This window comes from Equus asinus, chromosome 4 (assembly GCF_041296235.1).
Source record: "Equus asinus isolate D_3611 breed Donkey chromosome 4, EquAss-T2T_v2, whole genome shotgun sequence".
Taxonomy (NCBI): domain Eukaryota; kingdom Metazoa; phylum Chordata; class Mammalia; order Perissodactyla; family Equidae; genus Equus; species Equus asinus.
This window is the reverse complement of record NC_091793.1, coordinates 87295199-87311131: the sequence shown is the minus strand read 5'-3', so window position 1 is coordinate 87311131 and position 15933 is coordinate 87295199. Positions and strand designations below refer to the sequence as shown.

The following is a 15933-nucleotide window of genomic DNA, read 5'->3' as shown; positions in this document are numbered from 1 at the left end:
GGACTAAGCAGATACCATGGGAATTAACCAGGCTTGAGTTATCTTGATGGATCCTGCCAAGGAGGGCTGCTTGTACTGTCCAATTGGGCTCCTTTGAGGATGAGAGAAGGTGCTATCAGTAATTACACAAGGATAGCACCATCCTGCTTCATGGCCATCCAGTAAACACCATGAAACCAAGCACACAGGACATTTGTGCCTCTTCCTCTGCCTATCCTGATCTGGAGGAACCAGAAAGTGAGAAAGGAAGTGGAGAAAAGTGAAAGAGGTAGGAAGAATATTGAAAACAGATTATGTTCTTTCTCTTCGCTGGCCTGGGATTGAGGTAGGGATGTGTGGATACTCTTTGAATAAAATATGAAATTAAAGTTTTAAATTGTACTGGACTATATTTTGCAATACATGAAAGTTACTGAGAAGCAATAGGACTTATCTGGGATGTTTTGGAGAGATGGGGAAGTGAGATCCAGAAGAGTATGTTTGAAGTGATGAAATTCAAGTTTATATAGGTTTCCCCTGCTATCCCAAAGTAGAACCATCCTATGAAACTGTTCGTAAGCCAAAATGGTGTAAAGTGAAAAAGCAATTACCATTAATTTATGTGGGTAAAATTTTTGAACATTCTCAGACCCCAAAAATAACCTAGCAAAATAAGTAGAGATAAAGCACAGATGCTCACAGACACAGTTCAAAGCTATGGCGGCTTGATGCTGAGATGCTGCGTTTAGTTCTCTGAGAAGGAGCTTGGTGGTGCCACTCTCGCTGCTCTGGGTGCCCACTGCCTCTATAACGACTTGCTGCAAAGCAAACTGAACGCTATTTTCACTTTTTGCCTTTTTTTGGTAAAAGTGAAAATCCTCTTCAGATTTCTTTTGGTTAGTGAAAACAGGTACTAATGTAGGTCTCTCATAAAAGCAAAGTGGCTTAAAGCAAACTTTCAAATAGTGGAAGAAACCTGTATCCCATTGAGTTCAGTCTATTTGATCATTTTCTTAGTTTAATAGGATTTTAATTTAGTTGAACAAACCTTAGGGAGTATTTACAACCTGATAAGTAAGGTACTGTGTTAAGCATTTTAGGGAAGGGAAAGATGACTAAGATTTTCTGTCCTCAGGGAGCTTCTGCTTTAGTGTAAATAGCTAAACTCAATCCATGGATTCCCAATGTTGTTGGGAATCTGGAAAGAACTGAGTACCACTGGGCTTCAGGGCAGACTTTGTGGAGGAGGCCGAGTTTGGGCTGGGCCTTGAAGGAAGAGAGGATGTTGACTGGGAAGAAAGGCATTCTAGCGTGAGGGAATAATCAAAGACTGTGGAATTGGGGATGACTAGATGGCTGGGAAGAGAGAATGCTCATTCACACTGAAAATTTTACTTTTTAAAACAATTTCAACCACCAGTTAAGCCTACTTGCCCGTGTTATAATTCCGGATGAAGTTTGATATTTTTACATGTCATTTTTGCATTTCTTTAGTAATGCATAAAGTGTCTTCCATTATGAGATATAGTGTGGAAACGTTATTTACTTTAGAACCTAGATGGTTATAAGCATCAAAACCAAACTTCTAAGTCTAATCACAAAATCTATTACTTTCCTTGATTTAAAACAGTAAAATTTAGAGAAGATGGTGATTTTTACATATGATCCTAAGAAGCATTTGGCAGTGCAATTAGTTTCATAACAAGTGATTGTTTTTTAAAGCCTTCCCAGAATAAGAATGAGTATCTTGATGCTAGTGTCACTTTTAAATAGCTGTAGCTCCAGGAATGTGTCTGTTCAAGTTGTTATCTTAAATACACACCTTATCTATCCATATTGCTGTACTTCAGATGTGAAAGTAAAAATAAAGGTGTGAAGTGCCTAGCAGACTTGTATGGATTTATGTAAATCAGAAAACACAGGAACAGTCCATTAGTGCTGAGGCCCTAATGTGTTGAAATTCAAGCATGGATTATTTCTGAAAAGTTTTACACACACATCATCATACCTAGTGATTTACTTTGCAAAAAAATAATAAAAATCTTAATTTATAAGAGGCTTTTTTCTCTGAACTCTAGACACATAGGCAGTGTCTTATGATACCTCCATATAGATATTTAAAGGTATTTAAATCTAAAATGCTCGAAACTCTACTTATCTTTTACTGAAACTTGTTTCCTCTTTAGTCTTCCCCATCCAAGTTAATGACAAGTCCATGTTACTCAGGCCAAAAACCTTAGTCGTCCCAGACTCTTCTCTCTCTCACATCCACACCTCATCTCAGTAGTTCATGTTGGCTCTGCCATCAAAATGCATAGGTCTAGAATCTGAATCTGACCACCTCTCACCACCTCCACCATTACTTGGTCCAAGTCATTATCATCTCTTACTTGGGTTATTTTAATAGCCTCCTGACTGGTCTCTCAGCTTCCTCTTACAATCCCCAACCCATAACCCAGCTCTTCAGTCTGGTCTCAGTGCCGTAGCCAAAATAATCATGGTTAAAACATGAGTCAAGTCCTGTCATTCTTCAGTTCAAACTTTGTTTTCTTTCTCATTCACTGTAAAAGCTAAAGTCTTTGTAGTAGCCTATGAGGCTCTGCATGATTTTGCCCCATCTGCAACCTCATATTTTGACTGTCTTGTTTACTACCCTTCATTAACACCTGACGCCATGTTGTTCCTTGAATAGCTGGCCTCAGGGCCTTTGCACTTGCTGTTCCATCTGTCTGGAATGCTTGTCCCCCAGATAACTCCTTATCTTACTCCCTATCCTTTCTTGGATATTTATTGAAAAGTTACGTTCCTAGTGTGACCTTCCTTGACAATCTTACTTAAAACAACCCACTCCCCCCAGTTGCTTTATTTTTTGGTTAGCACTTTCCCAAACTAACTTACTTTATATTACTTTTACTTTTTTGTGGTCAGACTTTCCCTCTTACGATGAAAGCTTAATGAGGGCACGGGATTTAGTTTTGTTTACTACTGTACCAGCACACTTAGAAGCATTCCTGGCACATAGTTGGTACTTAATATGTAATTGATTGAATGAATAAAAGACTACTATATAGAGGTTAAACCTGTTGTAACAGCTGATGTCTCCTTTATTGGCATCTTTGGGCAATGATGCTATTTCCAAGTGTCTGAATGTTACTTTTCCTTTTTAATTTTTAAATCAAATGTATTGGAGTATAATTTGCATAGAGTAAGCACTTATTTTCAATGTACAGTTCAATGAGTTTTGACAAATATACACAGCTTGTAACTACTATAGCCAAGGTATAGAACATTTTCGTCACCTCAAAAAGTTCCTTTGTGGGGCCGACCCAGTGGCGTAGTTGTGAAGTTAATGTTCTCTGCTTTGGTGGCCCAGGGTTCATAGGTTTGGATCCTGAGTGCAGACCTATGCACTGCTCATCAAGCCATGCTGTGGCAGCGTGCTACGTACAAAATAGAGGGAGATGGGCACAGATGTTAGCTCAGGGACAATCTTCTTCAAGCAGAAGGAGGAAGATTAGCAACAGATGTTAGTTCGGGGTGGATCTTCCTCACCAAAAAAAAAATAAATAAACTTACAAGGAGTACTTGCAGTGACTCCTCCGTCCCTGATCCTCATTTCCAGGCAACCATTGCTCTGACTTTTTCTTTTGCTGTGAATTACTTTTACCTAATCTGGAGTTTTGTATAAGTAGAATCACACATTATGTACTCTTTTCAGTATGATGTTTTTGAAGTTTACTATGTTATTGTTTGTCTTAGTAGTTAGTTCCTTTTCACTGCAGAGTAGTATTCATTTTTATAAGTGGCCCACGATTTGCTTATTCATTTACCTGTTCAGGCACATGTGCGGTGTTTCTAGGGTTCAGGGACATTTGGGGTGTTTCTAGGAATGATGCTACCAATGAATGTTCATGTACAAGTCTTTGTGTACATATGCTTAAATCTTCTGGGTTAGATACTCAGGAGTAGAATTGTAGTGTCATGTGGTAAAGATATGTTTCACTTCGTAAGAAACTGCTAAACTGTTTTCAAAATTATTGTACCATATTTCTCAGCAGTGTATGAAAGTTCTAGTTGCTCTACGTTCTGGCCAGCATTTGGTGTTGTCGTTCTTTTAAATTCAGACATGCTAGTGGGTGTGTAGTGGTATCTCATTGTGGTTTTAATTTGCATTTCCTTGATTGCTAGTCGTGTTGATCTTTTTATTTACTTATTGGCCATTTGTTTATCTTCTTTTGTGAAGTATCCAAATCTTTTGCCGTTTTAAAAAATTAGGTTGTTTTCTTGTCATTCAGTTATAAGAGATCTTTATAAACATGGATACAATTTCTTTGTCAGACATATTTTCTCCTGGCCTGTAGATTGCTCTTTTCTTTCATTGATTGAGCAGAAGTTTTAAATTTTGAATAAATCTAGTTTATCAATATTTTGTTTTTCTAGTCTGTGCTTTTTTCCTTTCATTTTTTTGGGGGAGGTGGGGTTTGTCTAAAAAGTCTTTGATTAACTCCAGGTTGCGCAGATTTTCTCCTGTGTTTTCTTCTAAAAGTTTTATAGTTTTAGCTTTTACATTAGGTCTCTGGTCCATTTTGAGGTAATTTTTGTGTAGAGTATGAGTTAGGAATCAAGGTTCATTCTTTTTCGTATCTAGTTGTTCAAGGACCATTTGTTGTTGAAAAAACTATCCTCTCTTCTTTGAGTTATCTTGAAACTTTTGTTAAAAATCAGCTGATTGGGGGCCCCATCCCCTGGCATAGTGGTTAAGTTCATGCACTCTGCACTCTGCTTCAGTGGCCTGGGGTTTGCAGGTTCACATCCTGGGCATGGACCTATGCACCTATGCATCGCTCATCAAGTCATGCTGTGGCGGTGTCCCATATACAAAATAGAGGAGGATGGGCACCGATGTTACCTCAGGGCTAATCCTCCTCAGCAAAGAAAGAGGAAGATTGGCAACAAGTGTTAGCACAGGGCTAATCTTCCTCAGCAAAAAAAAGAGAAAGATTGACAGCAGCTGTTAGCTTGGGGCCAGTCTTCCTCACCAAAAAAAAAAAAAAAAGAAAAGAAAAGAAAAAAGAAGAATCAACTGATCATATATATATATGGATCTTTTCCTACACTCTGTATGTTATATTGGTCTGTATGTCATGTCAACAGCAAACTGTTTCATACTAAGTCTTGAAATCAGTGGTATAAGTTTTCTAACTTTGTTCTTTCTTGAACTTGTTTATGTCCTCTAAGTTTTTTCCATTTCCCTATCAATTATAGAATTGGCTTGTATGTTTATACAAAATGCCTGTAGGAGTTTTGATTGGCATTGCATCAAATCTATAGATCAACTTGGGTAGGATTAATTTCTAAACAATATTGAGTTATTCCAATCCACAGACATGGTATATCTCCGTTTATTTACTTATTCTTTAATTTCTCTCAGCAAGGTTTTATAGTTTTCTTTGTGCTGGTCTTTAATGTCCTTTGTTAAATTTATCCTAAGTGATAGGAAATGAATTATATTTTTGGATGCTATTAAAAATGCTATTTAAAAAAATAAATACAACTGATTTTTACATGTTGAATGTGTATCCTGCTACCTTATTAATTCATCCAGTAATTCTTTGTGCTTTTTTTTTGTGAATTCCTCAGGATGCACTACATAAATGATGGTGTTAATTACAAAGAGAGTTTTACATCTTTCTTTCTAATCTTTATGTCTTTTCTTTCTTTCTTTCTTAATGCACTGACTAGGACCTCTAGTGCAGTGTTAAATAGAAGTGGTGAGAGTGAACTTCCTTGCCCTGTTCCTGGTCATGAGGAGAAAGCTTTCAGACTCTCATTATTATATGTGATGTTAACTGTAAATTTCTTATAGATGCCCTATATCAGGTAGAGCAATTTCAGTTTTATTTTTAGTATGCTAAGAGCTTTTATTATAAATGAATGTTGGATTTTGTCATAGGCTTTTTCTGTATCTATAGAATCATTTGGTTTTCTTTTTGAATTTCTTAGTATGATGAATTTCATTGATTGGATTTTAGATCCTAGACCAGCCTTTGTATTTCAAATCCCCATTTGGTTATGATGTATTGTCTTTTTAATATTCTGCCTAATTTGGTTTGTAATATTTTGTTAATGATTTGTAAATCTCTGTTTTTGAGGGATATCATTTTTTTTGAGGAAGTGTTATGGACCGAATGTTTGTGACTCCCCAAAATTCGTATGTTGAAGCCTTAACTCCCAATGTGATGATATTTCGAAGCAGGACCTTTTGGAGGCAGTTAGGCTTTGATAAGCTCATGTGGATGGGGTCCCCATAATGTGACTGGTGTCCTTATAAGAAGAGGAAGAGACCAGAGCTCTCTCTCTTGCCCTCTCCCCCACGTGAGGACACAGCAAGTAGGCAACTTTTTGAAAGCCAGGAAGAAGGTCCTCACCACCGGGGAAGCAAATTGGCCAGCACCTTGATTTTGGGCTTCTTGGGCTGCAGAACTGTGAGAAATAAATTCCTGTTGTTGAGCCACTCAGTCTGTGATATTTTCTCAAGGCAGCTTGAGCTGACTGAGATGGGGCAACGTAAATCTCTGTCAGATTTTGGTATAAACGAGATGATTGTCTCATTAGACAAATCACTTGACGAAATCCAACACCCTTTTATGATTAAAACACTTAAACCAGGAATAAAAGGAAATTTCCTCAACATGATAAAAGTTATCTGTGTAAAAATACAGCTAACCTCTTACTTAATGGTGAAAGAGAGAATGCTTCTCCCGAAGATGAGGAACAAGGCAACAATGTTGCTGTCACCAATTCTATGTAGTATTGTATTGGAGGTTCCAGTCAAGACAATTAGGTAAAGAAAAGAAATAAAAGTATCCAGAATGGAAAAAAGTAGAACTATCTCTATTTGCAAATGACAGGAACTCCTTTATAGAAAGTCCTAAGGAATCCATTAAAATCTATTATAACTAGTAAATGATCAGCAAATTGCAAGGTACAAGAGAAATATACAGGTATCAATAGTATTTCTACATACTAGCAATGAACAACATAAAAGTGAAATTAAGAAAATTCCATTTACAATAGTAACAAAAAATCAAATAGGAACAAATTTAACAAAAGCAGTAGAAAAATTGTACTCTGAAACCTACAAAAATTGCTGGAAGAAATTAAAGAAATAAATAGAAAGACATTTTATGTTTGTGTATCAAAAGACTTAGTATTGTTAAGATGATAGTACTCCTCCAAGTGGTCTACAGATTCAAAGCAATCTCTGTCAAAATTCTAGCTGCCTTTTTCTTTTTAGAAAATGAAAATGATCCTAAAATTTGGAAATTCAGCTTGCCCAGAATAGTCAAAACAATCTTGAAAAAGGAGAAGAAAAGTGAAGGACTCATCCTGATTTCAAAACTTATTACAAAGCTGCAGTAGTCAAGACAGTGTAATACTGGTATACTGATAGACATATAGGTCAGTGGAATAGGATTGAGAGTTCAGAAATAAACCCTAATGTTTATGTTAAATTGGTTTTTGACAAGAGTGCCAAGACAATTTAATAGGGAAAGAATAGTCTTTTCAACAAATGGTGCTAGAACAATTGTGGATCCATTAGCAAGAGAATAAAGTTAACGCTTTCCTGACACTATCTATTAAAATTAATGCAAAATGGATTATAGACCTAAATGTAAGAACTAAAACTATAAAACTCTTAGAAGAAAGCATAAGAGTAAATCTTCATGTGCTTGGGTTAAGCAAAGTCTTTTTAGAAGACACCAAAAGAACAAGTGACAAAAGAACAAAAATAGGTAAATAGGACTTCATCAAAATTAAAAACTTTTATACTTCAAAAAACACTGTCAAGAAAGTGAAAAGCCAAACTGCCAAATGGGAGAAAATATTTGCAAATCCTATCTCTAGTAAGGGACTTATATCCACAATATATAAAGAACTTTTACAATTCAATAATCAAAAGACAATTTAAAAATGTGCAAAGTATCTGAATAGACATATTTCTAGTGAAATATATGTATTTCATACATATCTAGTGAATACATCTAGTGAAATATATGTATTTCACTAGAAATATATCTCTTTTCCCCATCTGTTCTTTATTCCTTTTATCTTCTTTTCCTGCTTTCTTTAGGATTAGTTTAGTGTCTTCTTAGTATTTCTTTTTACCTCATCTTTTGGGATATTAGCTGTACATCTTTGTGTATTTTTTAATTTAGTGCTTCCTATAGGATTTACAATACACATTTTATCACAGTCTATATTCAAATAATATTATGCCACTTTATGTGTAATTTAAGAGCTTTGCAATAATATTTGACATTTCTTCCCTCCTATTCTTTGTAGTATTGTATGTTTTACTTCTGTGTATTGTGTAAAGTATCAGTATTTTTAATTTTTTTCTTTAAACAGTCAATTTTATTTTAGTGAAATTTAAAAAATGAGAAAAAAGTCTCTTATATTTACCTGCATGTTTACCTTTTCTTGTGGTCTTCATTCCTTCATGTAGATCTGTGCTTCCATATAGTAAAAGTTTTCTTCAATTTGTTGAACTTCAACATTTCTTATAGACTAGGTCTACTATCAACAAATTCTGACCCTTTATCTGAAAATATTTCATTTAGCCTTTACTTTTGAATTGTATCCTGACAGTTGTTCTTTTCTTCTTTTTCTTCCACCTCTTTAAAAAATATCTTTCCATTGTCTTCTGGCTTACATTTTTTTTCTTTTCTTTGGATGAGTAGTCATTGGGATTCCTTGTCTTTGTTCCCTGTGAATCTAATATTGTGGGGTTTTTTTAATACTTCTGTGCTTTTAAGATATTCTTTTTACCACCAGTTTTTAGTTTTTTAAAAAAATATGATGTGTCTTGATGTAGTTTTTTTAATGCATCCTGCTTGAGGTTCATTGAGTTTCTTGCATCTGTAGGTTTATGGTTTTCAAATTTGAAAACTTTTAGGTTGTTACTTTTTCAAAATTTTTTTCTGCTTCTCTCTTGGATTCCAGTTACACATATGATTGATGACTGGATATTATTCCACAGGTCACTGAGGCTCACTTCACTTTTTCTCAGCATCTTTTTCCTTTTCTTCTATTTGGACAGTTTTTATTGTTATGCTTTCAAGTTAAATGATCTTGTCGTCTGCATTGTTGCAAGACCATCTAGTGAATTTTTTTAAAAAGACGTTTTGATTTTGTCTCTGGAAGTTCTGCTTTTCAAAATAGCTTTCATTTCTTTCATCATCGTTACACTTAAAAATAAATTCTTAAATATATTCTTGAGTACCATTTTAATACACTTCCTGTTTTAAAGTCCTAGTGTGCTGGTTCCATCATTTCTGCCATTTCTAAGTCTGTTTTCTATTGTTTTGTCTTGGTTATGAGTCACATTTTTCTTCTTCACGTGTGGTAATTTTTGGTTGGCTGATGGGCATTGTGAACGTTATATTATTGTGTGTCCTGATTTTGTTTTCTTTTTTAAATGTGTTGGTTTTGGCATGTAGTTTTAAGTTCTTTGTGTATCAGCTTGATCTTCTTGAGCCTGATTTTTAAGCTTTGTTAGGATTGTTCTTGACTAGCCTTTATTCTAGAGCTAATTTAGTCCTGTAACTAAAGTGTGACCCTTTTTCACCCTTCCCGAATGCCATGTATGATCAATGATGTCTCTTTCCTCTCCTGTTCTAATCTTGAATGTCTTTTAGCCTATGTGACTTGGGGTAGTGTTCAGCTTGTTACTCTCTTGTATTTGCTCTTCCGCCAGCCTCATAGAGTCTTATAATATTCCTCAGAAATGTGCATATTGGATCCCTATGTGGATATGTGGAGCTTTTTTCCTGCATCGCTCCTTTCTCTTTGCACTGTATCCATACAAATTCTAGTCACCTCAGCTTTCCTAAAACTCATATCTGTTTCCTCAGCTCAGCTAGACCACCTTGCACTTTTTGTCTCCTTGCACCGTGGTCCATAGAGTGCCTCTAGGTAGAAAACTGGAGAAACCATAGGGTTCACCTTATCGCTTTCCCTTCTTCAGAGGTGACAGTTCTATACTGCCATGTTGTGCAATGTCTGAAAACAGGTTTCTGTATTTTATACCATTTTCTGGTTGATTACAGTGGGAAAGGGCACATCTGGTGCCAATTATTCCACCATAGCTAGCACTAGAAATGCCCTGTTACTTCCTTTTTTAGTATTGAAATATAAGAAAAATTAGAAATTTTTATGTACATCTAAAAAGGATTTATTTATATATATATATATATATATACTGCAATAAAAAATAGTTGAACATTGTTCAACCCCTTTGTTGATGACTTTTCTTCTTTATGCTTATGCTATGCAGACATCTAGGGCTTTAGACTATTGAAAATGATCCTCTCTTAGTTTTCCTAATTTCTCTTTTTCTTACTCCAGTCTTTTGTCCATACTGAGATCAATTTCAGTTTTCAGTGGCTCTTCTTCCTTGAAACTATTTTTTTTTTTATTTTCTTTGTTACTCACAAAGGGAAGTTTTAGTGTTTAACCTTGGCACTTAAGGGCGTCTCCAGTTAGGCTGTAGTCTGCTTTTTCTGCCCTTATTTTCTACTTTTTCGTACCGAACTAATGCTCTTGGTTAACATTCCTATACTTACGTCTTTTTCTCTGGTAATAATGTTTTCTTTGCTGAAAGCTCTTTTTTACCACTCCCTGTCAAAATCCTAATCATTCTTCAAAGTCTCTCATTTCTTTATGGTGGTGCTTTTCTTACTAGGATCTTATAGTCCTTTGAATGTTTGTCAAATCCTCCTTACTCAACTGTAAGCTCACTGAATGCTTTACTCATCTTTGATTCTCCTGTAGTACCTGACGAGCCTAGAACCTGGCACATAGTTGATGTTCGTAAATATTTATGTAATCAATCTTTAAAATAGGAAGCCTTTAAGATATCTTGAAGTAGATCTCCAGTGTGGCTTGTTGAGTGGATAAGCTTACATGTAAGAGTGTACTATCCATAAAGATACGTTGTTCTGCATGGCTGCAGTTCTAGAGTAAGGAACAGATAGAAATAAAGGGTCCATTCATTTGATCTAGGTAGTGTTCACCCAGTAAAGATGGGCAATATGAGATGGTCTGCGATTCATTCTCTGATGGAATTCATATCTTTCTCTCTTAACTTCTATGAGAATCTTCTAATTTAACCTGTTTTGGTCAACATATATATATATTTTTAATTGAGTTAATGATAGGTTACAATCTTGAGAAATTTCAGTTGTACATTAATGTTTGTCAGTCATGTTGTAGGTGCACCACTTCACCCTTTGTGCCCACCCCCCACCCCACCTTTCCCCTGGTATCCACTAAACTGTTCTTAGTCCATAATTTTAAATTCCTCATATGAGTGGAGTCGTACACAGATTATCATTCTCTCGCTGGCTTATTTAACTTAACATAATTCCCTCAAGGTCCATCCATGTTATTGCAAATGGAATGATTTTGTTCTGTTTTACAGCTGAGTAGTATTCCATTGTATATATGTACCACATCTTCTTTATGCATTCGTCTGTTGCTGGGCACTTAGGTTGCTTCCACGTCTTGGCTATTGTAAATAATGCTGCAATGAACATTGGGCTGCATAGGACTTTTGGGATTGCTGACTTCAAGCTTTTTGGATAAATCCCCAGTAGTGGGATGGCTGGATTGTATGGTAGTTCTATTTTTAATTTTTTGAGGAATCTCCATACTGTTTTCCATAGTGGCTGCACCGGTTTGCATTCCCACCAGCAGTGTATGAGGGTTCCTTTTTCTCCACAACCTCTCCAACATTTGTTACTATTAGTTTTAGATATTTTTGTCATTCTAACGGGTGTAAGGTGATATCTTAGTGTAGTTTTGATTTGCATTTCCCTGATGATCAGCGATGATGAGCATCTTTTCATGTGCCTATTGGCCATCAGTATATCTTCTTTGGAGAAATGTCTGTTCATGTCTCCAGCCCATTTTTTGATTGGGTTGTTTAATGTTTTGTTGTTGAGTTGCGGGAGTTCTTTATATACTATGGATATTAAGCCTTTGTCAGATATATGACTTGCAAATATTTTTTCCCAGTTAGTGGGTTGTTTTTTTGTTTCAATCCTGTTTTCATTTGCCTTGAAGAAGCTCTTTAGTCTGATGAAGTCCCATTTGTTTATTCTTTCTATTGTTTCCCTTCTCTGAGAAGCCATGGTGTCCGAAAAGATCCTTTTAATACTGATGTCAAACAGTGTACTGCCTACGTTTTCTTCCAGAAGCCTTATGGTTTCAGATCTCACCTTTAGGTCTTTGATCCATTTTGAGTTTATTTTGGTGAATGGTGAAAAAGAATGGTCAATTTTCATTCTTTTACATGTGGCTTTCCAGTTTTCCCAGCACCATTTGTTGAAAAGACTTTCTTTTCTCCATTGTATGCCCTCAGCTCCTTTGTCAAAGATAAGCTGTCCATAGATGTGTGGTTTTATTTTTGGGCTTTCAATTCTGTTCCATTGATCTGTGCACCTGTTTTTGTACCAGTACCATGCTGTTTTGATTACTGTAGCTTTGTAGTATGTTTTGAAGTCAGGGATTGTGATGTCTCTTGTTTTGTTCTTTTTTCTCAGGATTGCTTTAGAAATTCGGGGTCTTTTGTTGCCCTATATGAATTTTAGGATTCTTTGTTCTAATTCTGTAAACAGTGTCATTGGGATTCTGATTGGGATGGTGTTGAATCTGTAGATTGCTTTAGGTAGAACGGACATTTTTAACTATGTTTATTCTTCCAATCCATGTACATGGAATGTCTTTCCATCTCCTTATGTCGTCATCCAATTCTCTCAGAAAGACCTTGTAATTTTCATTATATAGGTCCTTCACTTCCTTAGTTAAATTTACCTCAAGGTATTTTATTCTTTTTGTTGTGATTGTGAATGGTATTGTGTTCTTGAGTTCTTTTTCTGTTGGTTCATTACTGGAGTATAGAAATGCTACTGATTTATGCAAATTGATTTTATACCCTGCAACTTTGCTGTAGTTGTTGATTACTTCTAACAGTTTTCCAATGGATTCTTTGGGGTTTTCTGTATATAAGATCATGTCGTCTGCAAACAGTGAGAGTTTCACTTCTTCCCTCCCTATTTGGGTTCCTTTTATTCCTTTTTCTTGCCTGATTGCACTGGCCAGGACCTCCAGTACTATGTTAAATAAGAGTGGTGATAGAGGGCATCCTTGTCTCATTCCTGTTTTCAGGGGGATGGCGTTCAGTTTTTGCCCATTGAGTATGATGTTGGCTATGGGTTTGTCATATATGGCCTTTATTATGTTGAGGTAGTTTCCTTCTATGCCCATTTTGTTCAGTTTTTATCATAAATGGCTGTTGGATCTTGTTAAATGCCTTCTCTGCATCTATTGAGATGATCATGTGGTTTTTATTCCTCAGTTTGTTGATGTGGTGTATCACGTTGATTGATTTGCGGATGTTGAACCATCCCTGTGTCCCTGGTATGAATCCCACCTGATCATGATGTATGATCCTTTTGATGAATTGCTGAATTCTGGTTGCCAGAATTTTGTTTAGAATTTTTGCATCTATGTTCATCAGTGATATTGGCCTGTAGTTCTCTTTTTTCGTGGTGTCCTTGTCAGGTTTTGGTATCAGCGTGATGTTGGCCTCATAGAATGTGTTAGGAAGTTTGATCAACATATTTTTAAGTTGGGGACGGGCACTATTTCTGATGGCATGGATGAACACAAATAAGTAAGCCATCAATGGCTTGTAATCAAATGGTAGAGATGCAGATATTTTCTATATGCTGTGAGTAGGTGTGGAGATGGGTGCCATGGTAGAACAAAGGAGGAGCACTTGAGTGTTAGGTTGCCCTTTTTGGTTCTTAGAGGCCTGTATCTAGGTGTATATCTTAGGGAGGACCAAATATGCTTTACTTAGCACAACTTTCACTGACTGAGCAGTCAATTTTCAGATAGTCCTTCAGATAGTTAAAGTCAGTTGTCATTGCTTAATTTTATACACTCTTCCATTTATTTATACCTACTGTCCTTTGCTGAGGTCATCCCTTCAAAAAATATTTTCTTGAGGACCCATGATGTGCTGGGTGCCTGGACTGGCACTGAAAAGATAAAAATGGCATGCTTCCTGGAAGAGTGGTAATGGCCTTCAGAAGTTTTGATTAGTGATTTGAGGCCACAGTTTAAGGAACCTGGCATTTAATATGTATATTTGCTTCAAAAAGCATGTGGGCATTGGTAGTGGATGTGGTTTTCAAAACAGCCTTTCAGGGCTACATTTTGCGTCTGATCCTGTGTTTAATAAGAGAGGTGGTGCAATTGCTGCTTCTACGACTTCAGGTAGTGATATTTGCATCTTTAGAATTACTGTTTAGGAAATAATTACCAGCAAGGATGTCAATAGTTTGTTAATTTTCTTAAAGATATATATTTTTTGTTATGTTGCATAGCTATCGTGTTTTGTGTAATGGTAACTGAAGTATTAAAAAACGGTTTGTTGGAAGAATTTTATTGTTCAAATCAGTTATTTTTTAATAAAGATTAAAACATTGGCATCACAATTGGCTTAAAAAAACCCCACTTTTCTTTTTTTTTTTTCTCCAATGTATTGGCCTTTAGTAAACAGATGGTCAGATTAAATGCTATATAAATGAAAGTGCCTCGGAGTGAAAATTTACAAGTATTTGGAAAAGGAAATATAGTGCTTAAAAAATTCTCTGGGCCTCTCATTCAGAGAGTTTCATTAATTATCCTGCTTAGCAGATGACGTCCTGTTATCAGCGGTCTGGACAAGACCCTTTTCTTGTTTTGTGGTATTATTCTTTTCCTTTAACCCCAGTTGCCACTCTGGTTTTCCTCACAAACCTCCCCTAGTAGATCCCCACTTGCTTGTGTTTGGTATATGCTCTTTGATTGGTACTTATCTTTAAAAAATATAGAGTGATTTTTATATTGTAGATATCTTAAGTTCAAACCTTCAGGTTTCTTTTTTCACTTGCTGTTTTTAGATTAGATGTATTGTGGTATGTGTCTCTAGCTAATTGCTTCTAAACATAGTTTGTTCACACCTAAGTGATGCAGGTAATGGACACCTGGGTTGCCTCCAATGCCACTCAAACAATGCTGTGATAAATCTCCTCATATATGTTCAATATGGTCTTTTGTGTAAGTTCTTTGGGGGTGTATATCTAGGAGTGGGATTGTTGGGTCAGAGGACAGGGGCTTAAATCAGTATTTTTACACTCATATATATATGTCTTTTGATAGAATTTTTGTATTATTTGACCATTTTCTATCATTTGACCATTTTGTATCATTTGACCATTTGATTTACTTAGAGTCATGTCTTCAAGATCCATCCATGTAGTAACGTGTCAGAATTTTCTTCTTTTTTAAGGCTGAATAATATTCTATTGTGTGTTTATATCACATTTTGTTTATCCATTCATCCATCAGTGAACACTAGTGTTGCTTCTACCTTTTAACTGTTGTGAATAGTGCTGATATGAATATGGGTGTACAAGTATCTGTTCAAGTCCCTGCTTTCAGTTCTTTTGGGTGCATATTCAGAAATGAAATTGCTAAATCATGGCAGTCTATTTTCATTTTTTGAGGAGCCACCATACTGTTTTCCATAAGGACTGCGTCGTTTTACATTCCCACCAGCAGTACACAGGGTTCCAGTTTCTCTGTATCTTTGCCAGCATTTGACTAGGCAGTTTGTAAAACAAGAAGTCTATATTGTAATAATCATAATAGCTAACAATAAGTGAGAGTTCTCTGTGTGCCTAGGTAGTGTCGTATGTGCTTTACATGTATAGAAGCATTTAGTCCTCACAGCACATTTCCCTGATTGTGTATGTATATATTTACTGCACTGCACCAAATAATAGAGTTCCTAGGATAATGAAATGATAAACTGAAACTTTCACTTGAGGCATCAGT

At 35.9% G+C, this 15933-nt stretch overlaps 1 protein-coding gene across 43 annotated transcripts in view; it reads left to right on the top strand.

Moving 5' to 3' along the window:
• GTDC1 (glycosyltransferase like domain containing 1) overlaps positions 1-15933 on the top strand; it is a 424168-nt gene that overhangs the window by 20194 nt on the left and 388041 nt on the right. The gene's annotated exons all lie outside the window — the stretch shown is intronic.